Here is a 7,907-nt window from a genome sequence, read left to right on the forward strand (position 1 = left end):
GTACGGACTTACGCACCACTCCTTTCCACGATAACATTTAACTTGACGTAGTTATTGAGAGATTTCTTGCATTTTCTACAAACAAAATACTTGAACACACTTGCTGAATGTTTGGAACAAATTCTGAACAGTTGAAACTTCGTCAGTTGACTGAAATTTTAACGTTATGCAATGATGTTCATCTCTCGTCAAATTCTTCAAAATTCAATGTAAAGAAATACAAGTAAGGCATCAATATGCAAGAGCCCTCAAGCCGTTGAAAAAAAGAAAAAATATGTATATTTTTTAATAACTTGTAAGAGGAGAGCGGCGCTAAAATTTAAAGAAAAACGTATTTTTTTCTTGTTTTTTTATCATTGAATAATATAAGCACAAATTTTCCCATGTCAACATGGGGGGACTCTGAAAAAAACATGAGTGTGTCTTCCTGCATTTTATTTTCAAGTTGTTGAAAAAAAAAATCTAATCTGTTATCAAATTAGCTGTTTCTATATATATTTATATTGTTAAACTTGTGATCTGATCCGAACTGAATTGCTGACGTTCAAGTGACGTAGCTGTTAGGTTATTAGACACCAGCGCCAGTATATCGTATAAATTGTGAGCTCGCTGTTATCTGGTTACTATTAACTGTTACACTTCCCGTTCTTCTGGCTGTGTATTCTCGGCAAGATCCCAACAATGGCGACGAGGAAAAGTCAAGTTGGTTTCCAAGATGTGTCTCTGGATATCTGTGTGCTACCAACTGGAGCCTGTGGCCGTCCACAATACGGGTATGATAAATTAAGTTCTTAAATATTTGTGTTCGTGGAAAAAAAAAATTGAAATTGTTTACTTTGGTAGTGCGATGGCCACCCTCGGTACAATTTCAGAATTTGATGTCTCCAGTCCGTCGACATGGGAATTGAATGAGGAGCAGTTAACGTATTTCATGGAAAGCTGATGAAATTAACGAGGATTCCAAAAAACGCGCAACCTTGATAGCGGTATGCGGAATAAAAACCCGTAGGGATTATTCTCTCGTTGATCGCGCCTGCCAAAATTTCCGACAAGAGTTATGATGAGCTGATACTTGCCTTGAAAAATCATTTCATTCCCAAGTCATTGGTCATTTATTCGCGATTTTTGTTTCATAAGCGTATGCAGTGGCCTCAAGAAGTATGCGGATTGCGCGATGAAAGCGTTCAGAAGCGATTGTTAGCTGAAGCTGATTTAAAACTTGAGGATGCAATTTCCAAAGCATTGGCGAATGAAACTGCTGCTTCACAGGTCCCAAAAATGCATTAGGAAAATGTTGGCGGATCCGATTCTAATTCTATTGATTAGCATTAAAACAAGAAAAAAAAAAAACAACTTGCTTCTGAAGCAAAAAATTCTAGTGAAAATTTCCCGGCCTCCCAGGTAAAAATACGTGTCACGGGTGCGGCGATCATCATGACCGTGCAGTTTGTAGATTTAAAAATTCGATCTGTATAGGGCTTGTGGACTGAAATGTCATATTCAGCGAGTGTGCCGCACGAAAAAAGGCGGGAAAAAAACACCGGTCACACGTCGCAGAGGTTTCTGCCTCCCCGAGCAATGACTATTACTGTTTGAACTCTGTTCATAAATGTAATTCTTTAAAGCAGAGAGTAATCGTTCAGCTCGAAGGTCACGACGTGCGTATGGAGGTCGATTCCGGATCGTATTATTCGATCGTTTCATGATCGAATGAAGGATATCCTTCTCTGAAGGATATAAAAAATTGAAAATGTATTTGTAAAAAAAATACTTTTTTCTGTTTTTGTCGAAACACTGTATAACAGCGATTCTCAATCCGTGCTCCGCGTAGCCCTTATGGTTCCATGTGCACTTCTCGGGAGCTCGCGGTTGTTCCAGGGCAATAAAATAAATAGGTGAATATTATAATTAGAAAGAGGCTTGTGTGCGGTGCTCCGTCATGGAAATAATGTACTAAAAAGAGCTCTCGTCACAAAAAATTGAGAGCCGCTGCTGTATATTTTGGGCAGGGTGAGATAAGCGAAAATTTTCATCCATGCGAAACATTGGTTCATCGTCCCTTTGGCGCATCAGTAAAGAGACTCCGAAAATTCGCAAATGTTTTCTCAGATAAAATGTATAGTTTTATCGTATATATATTTGTTTTCCGTATATTTATATTTCGTATATTTGTCGCGCCACTGTCATTTTCTGCGCACGAGGGCTAATTAGACCGGGACCTACAATTTATTGCCCATTCCGAATGGCAGCCTTTTTTTATACTCGTCGAGAGGCTGGTGCACTAATTCCTCGGTGTGGGACTTCCCCAGTGGAAATCTTTTTATGTGGTCAGGGCCGGGCTTAGGAATTTTGCGGCCCCTCCAAAAAAAAGTTTATGCAGTCGCTCCCCAACTTGTAAATTTTTAGACTTACGAACATAAATCTTGAAGGAGAAAAAATTGTTCAGGAGAACTCATTTTATTACTTATTTTTTAATTATTTCAGGAACGCATTGGTTGAGATCGTAATCAAACACAATATATTGAATGGAAATTGCGTTTTAAGTAATTTGACAATTTATAAATGACTAATAATAATTGGTGTGGTCCACCCTGCTTACACTTCGTGGCTCGAATCATATTGAACAGACATACCTCATACATCATATTGAACAACGCTTTAAAAGTATGTCAAATTTATCTTTAGCAAAGGTATGTTATAATTCGATAACATTTTTCGAATCTTTTATTGTTTTTGCTCAACTAATGTTTATGACAGTAGTAAAGGAATCAAGTACTGGGATTCACAAAAGTAAAGTGTATTCCGTTTAACGTTCCCACTTGGAAAGTTCTCACTGAGTACGACTTATTTTCATAATTCTACCTTTTTACTAATTTCCCGTTTAGAGCATTTTCCCATCTACAACGTTTTTTATGACGAGTTTTTGAAAAACGCTTCAAGTGGGATTCATTATATATGAGCACTCCTATTTTATTATTTGTTTAAAACCAATTGCCACAAATAATATCCAAGATTGTAATCTCAATATTTGAATATTCAAACTTGAAATTCAAAAATTCAAATCATACATTGTACATCCACATTCCGAAATGTATGAATGAATGGTGGTTTGCCGCTGTGGTGGTCGAGTGGTTATAGTGACGGACTCGCGATGCGAGGATCCGGGTTCGAACCCCACAGTGGTAGTTGGCTGAAGTTGGTTTTTTGTGGTTCCCAACTTCAAGGCGCAAATGCGAGCCGATCTCCCCGTTAAAGTCTCGCCACAGAGAGCAACAGTCCTACGATAAATCATTCAATCATAACACTTCACTCATAGTTAGAAAAACTGGTGGCAGATGGCAGCACTACACATAACAAACATTACAGAGAACCAAACGAACTTCGTCAGGTTTCACTACACATACACGCACATTCCCGCATGTACCGATTCATTGGGGGGTTCCGGGGGAGGTGCATGTGTGGTGTAGCAGTAGTAGGTAGGGCCTCCAAAAAATGGCTCGGGGATCCATGATGTTCTTAAGTTAGCCACCTCGTTGGGCAACTTGCCTGTTGTGGCGTTGTATTTGTACATCCACCTTCCGGAATGTATGAATGAATGATTCTCAGATGATGGTGTTAAGAAATTTCGAAGAATTTTTCAAGCCTCCCTAGCGGGGCCGTAACTAGGTTGGGGCAACCGGGGCACTGCCCGTGCGTAATAGGGGGAACTCCAAAAAATTTAATTTTTTTTTGCTTAATAGAAACCCTTTCCGAAGGGCTCCGAGGAAAAGTCTGCCCCGGGAAGGCACACTACGGCCTTGCTCCCTAGGAAAACATGAGTTCCCAGGAAGGTATGCAATTAACGCTCCGAAGTTACCTCACTCCGGGCCAGTCGTCCTCTAGAGATGTCCATGCCACAGGCTACTAGGGCTACTGTAGGCATCACCGGATGAAACTACACATTGTGCGCACTATTGGTACCTTTATACCAGATGGTAACTTCAATGAGGGGGAGGATAAAATTACTAGACTTCTTTCGTGGCGTCCCTTTTGTTTGATGCCCTAAGCTTGTTGGTTGATGTAGCCTTGTTATATCTTTAATCAGCGTTCCTCAACATTTCAGAACCCAAGGACCATTAAAATGTCTGAAACAAATTGATGGACCACTTTTGTCCCGTATTACGGGACATTCCTGTAATTTTGGTTGTACCGGTTTTTTATACATAATGTCTCGTTTTCCAGTTTATTTGAATTCCATATTCACTGAAGTGTAGTGAATACACATTTTCATTGGATATAAATTATATTATAATTAGTGCAAAAAAAATATAAATAGGGGAACCCGGGGCAGAATGAAGTTCGACGTTTTTCGGTGGCAAGGGGGTGCTACCAGTGAACGGCAATAAGTAGATCTAGACCAACATGTTACTGCGCAACTACGGCAGCCATCTTAGTTTGGTTTTCTTGAGCATTGGTGAGTGAGGTTTCTATTGTGTGATTTAATGCTCCTGTATTCTAACTTCTGGTGCTTTTGTAACAAAGGTAAGGGATACATACTTGCTTACATTATAACTATAGTTGCTTGAAGTGCGTTTAATTGTCTTTAGTTTCGTGTAGTTAAACGTTTGTTTACGTATCTTTCTCGAGTGACCTTACCACCCTAACCTGAATCGTGTTCCTGGGGCGGAATGGGGAAGTACCCATTCCGCCAAACTGTAACCTGTCTGCAAGTGGAATTTACATGCCCCCGATGCTAATTTTACCTCGAAAGAAGAAGAAAGAATTTGAGTTGGCATTGCCACCAGGAGGTTGGGCTGAGGCGCACAGCACTGGATGGATGACTGCAGAGTTATTTCTTGTATGGTTTCGAAAATTTGTGGAATTTTCTAAGGCATCAAGACACTTCCGGTGGTTCTTATATTAGATGGCCACTCAACACATACCAAGAACCTTGAGGTTATAGACCACTCGAGGAAGAGTGGCTTTTCGTTGCTATGTCTACCAGCACATTGCTCTCAGACTTCAGCCACTTGTTGTTTCTTTTATGAAGCCTTTAAGTCTTCATTACAGCGATGAGCTTCAAAAATGGCTACGAAGCAACACGGGAAGTCGTAACTCTTTCAAATTTCAACGCTCTTTGGATCAGCTTTTATCCAAAGCGCAACAATGAAAACTGCTATTAATGGTTTCCAAGCTCCAGAACTATGGACAACTGACCAATCCATATTCACCAACGCCGATTTTCTCCCAGTAGACACAACTGACATCGGACTTGGTAGGCCTTCAAGGGAAGAGGTGATCATAGCTGAAACTGAATAATTGGAATTGTCTTCCGCCTCACATACCAGTTAGAAAAGACATTCTTATCAGGTTGGATGATAAAACTGGCGAGGTTTCAGCCAACTCTAATGATGACACGTCAGCTAAGAAGGCCCGATTTAATAAGGCTAGTTGTCACTCCTGGGTGCTCTTGGATGGCAACTGACAACAGGGCCTCTTCATTTCATGTTTCACCGGAAATTCTAATGTCAATTCCAAAAGTTACGGAAAGCGCAGGAAGGACGAATCGTTAGATCTGTCTTAACAGATTCCCCATGCAGGTTTTAGAATCCGCTATTAAGGAAAAAGAGGGAAAAAGCTTTGCCAAACACACACACACACACACACACACACACACACACACACACACAAAAGAAAGAGCAAGGATAAAACTATTTAAGAAAGACAATAAAATAAAGAATTGACTGATCAAAGAAAATTGCCTGAAGATAGGAAAAAACCCAAAAAACTAAAAAAAACTAGCGAGTGATTCTGAGGATTGTTCTGACTGTGAATGTTTATATTGCGGTGAATTTTACTGTCAGTTGAAGGTTGGGTCACTTGTTCCATGTGCAAAAAAATGGGCGCACAATTCCTGTGTGGAAATAGACAGCGAAGATGAAGCTGTCCTAGTGTGTACATTTTGTGAATAGACTTAAACGGACACAATGAAAACTGTAGTTAAACCTTTCTAGTCACTTAAAACTAAATAAATATCGAGCAAACTTAATTTTCCTGCATTTTCACTGATTTTATATATTACTTGTCATTTGCCCCGCGTACGGGGTTGGTAAGGACATATATTTTTTTTGTTTTTGAAAAAAAAAATATTGTTCGTTTGTTTTCTTACAATATCATTGTATTTTTGTGATTATTAAATTGTAATGTGTTCATGTAAACATTTGCAGCTCTCTTAACTAACCCATTTGTATTTTTAAAGCATATTTCCAACTTGGTACCCCGTTCTACCATATATACATCTCACGCATTTGTCAAGTTCAATGTTTTTTCCACAATTTTTCAGCGATTTTAATACAAATTGGTGATTGTCACCTAAAACCACGCCAGAAGTAGATACAATTTCCGATGTCACGTATTTTACTCCATTTAAGAGATTCTAGTTAACGTATTTTTCTCAATGAAATAAAGTGATCTGTTCATTTGAATAATTTTTTGGTGCTAAAAATCAATTAAAAAAAATGTGCACCTTTTTTTTATTTTTCTCACTTTTCAGCAATTTAATTTTTTGGCAAATTTTAGAAATATCCCGAATTTAAGACTGCATTTTCATAGATCTATGGTGAACCTACATACATCATTATTACTGCATGATATTTTATTAGATGTTTATACGTTATGTAACGTATGGAGGCATAATTTTTATATAACTCCATATGGTTATTACTAATAGGCCTATCAACCACACAATGGTTGAATAATTTTTCATTCAGTCAGAATTAAATTATGAATCTGCTTGCGGACCATAGGTTGAGAAACGCTATCTTTAATGGCGGAAAGAAAGGCCACCTGCGTACTCTTTTCCCGTTTGAAATAAGCTAGTGCTATACCTAATAACACAAAAAATGGTATTATAGGGGCTTCTAACTGAAAGCCTTCTTTCACAATCAATGATAGTTTGATGGGGGAAAAAATTTAAGTTTTAATCTAAAATTTCAAAAGCAACCGCTGAGAAAGAATAGGGTTTCTTTTGGAAGAATTGCGGCCCTTGAAATTTTGCGGCCCGGTGCGACCGCACCTTTCGCACTCCCCTATGTCCGGCCCTGTCCATATAAAACGATTTTTTTTATTTCAATAACTGTACAAAATCCCTTGAAACATGAGTGACGTAGTTGAAATTCCTGACTTCGCACATTTACATTCCGCAAGAATGACTTAAATATCGGTCACCGTTTTCTTGCTATTCCCATTCAGAAAGCCGTGTGGCGGTTGTAGGACACTATGTATATTTATGTAATGGAAGCACATTCAAATGAAACGAGTGAACAAACCACTGGCGAACCCCGTCTAGAGTTTTAATCGGTCCCCGAAACAATTTTGAAAAAGTATTTCATTACTTCAAAATACACCTTAGGACGCACGGTTAAAGATATGTATAGATATTATGTAATGCGTTATTAATTTTGTTTCTAGGACTATAAACAAGTACGCAGAAAGTATCTCGACACAATTGATTGGTGCTGAGGTGCTTTTTATCGACGTGTAGACGCCTTCATGCCGGAGGTTGGACACCCACCCCCTCGTTATATGACGATCGGAATAGGATACCTAATATACAGTACCACTTTTTCGTTTTTCTTTGTTCATAATGGCATTGGGGGGGGGGAAGGTGGCAAGTACATAAATAGAAGAGCCTTTCTATTAGAATGCTCCCTTGGAAGTTAATTATCAATCTGGGATGTTCTGAAGGAATTGTTATAAACAGTATTAAAGAAAGTATTGATTTAAAATACCTTATTGAAGTAATTAGGATGACTAAAAAACTATTATATACTGTAAATTATTTATTTTATTTTATAAAATAACATTTTTACATTTTTTACATAAGATTTGTAGCGATTACCATAATTTTGAAGTTCATAACATAGCTC

The 7,907-nt window shown here is 38.4% G+C and overlaps 1 long non-coding RNA gene across 1 annotated transcript; it reads left to right on the forward strand.

Moving 5' to 3' along the window:
• The first annotated feature begins 644 nt into the window (after positions 1 to 644).
• LOC149072461 (uncharacterized) lies at positions 645 to 7,587 on the forward strand. The gene is made up of 2 exons (XR_016194440.1): positions 645 to 773; positions 7,450 to 7,587. It is a non-coding gene; the product is annotated as an uncharacterized LOC149072461 (long non-coding RNA).
• Positions 7,588 to 7,907: the final 320 nt, after the last annotated feature.

Source organism: Pholcus phalangioides, unplaced genomic scaffold (genome assembly GCF_987345545.1).
Source record: "Pholcus phalangioides strain wild (caught in Gottingen) unplaced genomic scaffold, Ppha-v1.0 ptg000017l_1, whole genome shotgun sequence".
Taxonomy (NCBI): Eukaryota; Metazoa; Arthropoda; class Arachnida; order Araneae; family Pholcidae; genus Pholcus; species Pholcus phalangioides.